Genomic DNA, 4,624 nt, shown 5'->3' on the forward strand with positions numbered 1-4,624 from the left:
GGCAGGGCTGAGAGGGAAATTTACAGCCCTAAATGCTAACATTAAAAAAGAAGAAAGAGCTAAAATGAAAAACCTAACTGTGTACCTTGAGGAACTAGAAAAAGAACAGCAAACTAATCCCAAAGCAAGCAGAAAGAAAGAAATAACAAAAAATTGAGAAGAAATAAATCAAATTGAGAATTAAAAAGGAGAGAATTAACAAAACCAAAAGCTGGTTCTTTGAAAAGATCAAAGATCAAATCCTTAACTGTACTGAAAAAGAGATTGAATCAGTCATCAAAAATCTCCAGACAAAAAAAGCCCTGGACCAGATGGCTTGACAGGTGAATTCTACCAATTGTTCCAAGAAGAATTAATACTAATCCTGCTAAAACCCTTCCTAAAAACTGAAGAGGAGGAAACACAACCTAACTCACTCTTTGAGGCCAACATCACCTTAATACCAAAACCAGATAAAGATACTGTAAAAAGAAAACTACAAACCAATTTCTCTTTTGAATATAGATGCAAAAATCCTCAACAGATACTTGCAAATTGAATCCAACATCACATTTAAAGAATTATACACCATGTGAAGTGGGTTTTGTACTAGGTATGCAAGGGTAGTTTAACATAAGAAAATGAGGAAAAGGAAAGTTAAAGAAGGAAGAGGAAAGACCACATGATCATCTCCATTAATGCAGAAAAGGCATTTGACAAAATCCAACATTCTTTCTTGAAATAATTATTAGAAAAATAGGAATAGAAGGAAGTTTCTTCAACATGATAAAGGGAATATATGAAAAACCCACAGCTAACATCAAACTCAATGGTGAAAGACTGAAAACTTTCCCCTTAAGATCTGGAACAACACAAGGATGCCCACTGTTGCCACTATTATTCAACATTGTTCTGGTTCTAGCCAGAGTTGTTAGGCAAGAAAAATAAGTAAAATCTTCCAAATTGGAAAGGAAGAAGTAAAACTTTCACTATTTGCAGATGACATGATCCTATATATAAAGAGTCCCAAAAAATCTACAACAAAGCTACTAGAGCTAGTAAACAAATTTGACAAAGTGGTGGGGTACAAGATCAAAACAGAAAAATCAGTAGTGTTTCTACACACTAGTAATGAGAAAGATGAAGAGGAAATTAAGAAAAAACTTTCATTTACAACAGCAACTAAAAGAACCAAATATTAGGAATAAATTTAACAAAGGACATAAAGGACTTATAATCAGAAAACTTCAAAACAGTACTAAAAATAATCAAAGAAGATCTAAATAAATGGAAGGACATTCCATGTTCATGGACTGGTTGACTAAATATACTTAAGATGTCAATTCTAACCAAAATGGTTTATAAATTCAATGCAATCCCAATCAAAATTCCAACAGCCTACTTTGCAGAAATGGAAAAGCCAATTATCAAATTTATTTGGAATGGTAAAGGGCATCAAATAGCCAAAAACACCTTGAAAAAGAAGAACAAAGTTGGAAGACTCACACTTCATGACTTTAGTTTATTGAAAGCTACAGTGGTCAAAACAGCATGGTTTTGGCACAAGGATAGATATATAGACCAAGAGAATGGAATTGATGGTTCAGAAATAGATCCTCACAACTATGGCCAATTGATTTTTTAAGTTCAATTTTATTGAGGTATATTCACATACCATACAGTCATCCATGGTGTACAATCAATTGTTCACAGTACCATTATATAGTTGTGCATTCATCACCACAATCAATTTTTGAACATTTTCATTACCACACACAAAAGAGAATAAGAATTAAAGTTAAAGTAAAAAAGAGCACCCAAAACATCCCCCACCCCCATCCCTCCCTATTATTTATTTCCTTTTTCCCTCGTTTTTCTATTCATCTGTCCATACACTGTATAAAGGGAGTGGGAGCCACAAAGTTTTCACAATCACATAGTCCCACAGTGTGAGCTATATAGTTGTACAGTTGTCTTCAAGAATAAAGGCTACTGGGTTCCAGTTCAACAGTTCCAGGTATTTCCCTCCAGCTATTCCAATACACTAAAAACTAAAAAGGGATATCTGTATAATGTATAAGAATAACCTCCAGAATGACCTCTCAACTCTATTTGAGATCTCTCAGCCACTGAAACTTTATTTTGTTTCATTTGTCTTGCCCCTTTTGGTCCAAGAATGCTTTCTCAATCCCATGATGCCAGGGCCAAGCTCATCCCTGTGAGTCATATCCCATGTTGCCAGGGAGACTACACCCCTGGGAGTCATGTCCCACATAGGGGGAGTGCAATGATTTTATCTGCAGAGTTGGCTTAGAGAGGTATGGCCAATTGGTTTTTGACAAGGCTGCCAAGTCCACTCAATTGGGAAAGAATAGTCTTTTCAATAAATGGTTCTGGGAAAATTGAATATCCATGTGCAAAAGAATGAAAGAGGAACCCTATCTCACACCATATACAAAAATTAACTCACAATGTATCAAAGACCTAAATATAAGAACCCAAGACCATAAAACTCTTAGAAGAAAATGTAGGGAAACATCAGAATCTTGTGTTAGGCCGTGGTTTCTTTTTTTTATTATTATTAAATTCAGTTTTATTGAAATACATTCGCACACCATAAAATCATCCATGGTATACAATCCACTGTCCACGGTATGATAACACAGTTATGCGTTCATCACCACAATCTATCTCTGAACATTTTCCTTACATGAGAAAGAACCAGAACAAGAATAAAAAATAAAAGTGAAAAAAGAACACCCAAATCATCCCCCCATCCCACCCCATTTGTCCTTTAGTTTTTATCCCCATTTTTCTACTCATCCATACACTAGATAAAGGGGGTGTGATCCACAAGGTCTTCACAATCACACTGTCACCCCTTGTAATCTACATTATTATATAATTGTCTTCAGGAGTCCAGACTGCTGGGTTGGAGTTTGGTAGTTTCAGGTATTTACTTCTAGCTATTCCAATACATTAAAACCTAAGAGGTGTTATCTATATAGTGCATAAGAATGTCCACCAGAGTGACCTCTCGATTCCATTTGAAATCTCTCAGCCACTAAAACTATTACATCTCATTTTGCTTCCCCCTTTTGGTCAAGAAGATACTCTCAGTCCCACGATGCCGGGTCCACATTCATCCCCGGGAGTAATATTCTGCATTGCCAGGGAGATTTACTACCCTGGGAGTTGGGTCCCATGTAGGGGGGAGGGCAGCAAGTCCACCTGTTGAGATGGCTCAGTTAGAGAGAGAGAGGGCCACATCTGAGCAACAAAGAGGTACTCAGGGGGAGACTCTTAGGCACAACTACATGCAAGTTTAGACTCTCCTTTGCAGTAACAAGCTGCATAAGGACATGTCCCATGATCAAGGGCTCAGCACATCAAACCGCCAGTCCCAATGTTTGTGACAACATCAACACCAGTCCTGGTGAGGATGTCCAACACATCCACACCTTCCCCCAGATCCTCGGGGCTGGGGAGGGGGAGGCTGTAAATACATTTTTTATTATCTGCCCAAATTAAGGCAGTGGTTTCTTAAACTTTACCCCAAATCACCAAGCAACAAAAGAAAAAATGGATAAATGAGACTTCCTCAAATTTAAAAACTTTTGTGCATCAAAGGATTTCATCAAGAAAGTGAAAAGACCACTTGCTCGATGGGAGAAAAATGTTTGGAAACCACATATCTGATAAGGGTTTAATATCCAGAATATATGTAGAAGTCCTACAATTCAACAATAGAAAATAAAGTGAAGTAACCCAATTTTTAAAATGAGCAGAAACTTGAATAGACATTTCTCCAAGGAGAATATCCAAATGGCTAAAAAGCACATGGAAAGATGTTCAACATCCCTAGCTATTAGAAAATGCAAATTAAAACCACAATGAGATATCATTTCACACCCAATAGAATGGCAACTATTAAAAAAACAGAAATTTCAAGTGTTGGAAAAGATACAGAGAAATAGGAACACTCATTCATTGCTGATGGGAATGGGAAATGATGCAACTGGGGAAGACAGTTTGGCAGTCCCTCAGGAAGCTAAATATAGAATTACCATATGACCTGGCAATCCTGCTACTAGGTGTATACCCAGAAGAACTGAAAGCAGGGATTTGAAAAAATGTTTGCACACTGATGTTCATAGAGGGGTTATTCACAACTGCCAAAAGATGGAAGAAATCCAAGTGTCCATCAACTAATGAATGGATAAACAAAATGTGGTATAGACATATGATGGAATATTATTCATCTGTAAAAAGGAATGAAGTCCTCATGTCCTTGAGGACACTATACTGAGTTAAATGAGCCAGGTACCAAAGGATAAATATTGTATGATCTTGCTGATATGAATTAATTAAAATAAGCAAATTCATAGATTTAGAATCTAGAATACAGGTGACCAGGGATAGAGTGTAGAGAATGGGGAGCTGATGCTTAATTTGTACAGAATTTCTATTTAGGTTGATTGTAAAGGTTTGGAAATGGACAGTGGTGATGGTAGCACATTATTGTGAGTGTAATTAACAGCACTGAATTATATATGTGAATGTGGTTAAAGGGGGAAACTTTAGGTCATATATATGTTATGAGAATAAAAATCAAAAGAGAAAACATAGGACTGTATAACACAGT

This window comes from Choloepus didactylus, chromosome 6 (assembly GCF_015220235.1).
Source record: "Choloepus didactylus isolate mChoDid1 chromosome 6, mChoDid1.pri, whole genome shotgun sequence".
In the NCBI taxonomy this organism is placed as follows: Eukaryota; Metazoa; Chordata; class Mammalia; order Pilosa; family Megalonychidae; genus Choloepus; species Choloepus didactylus.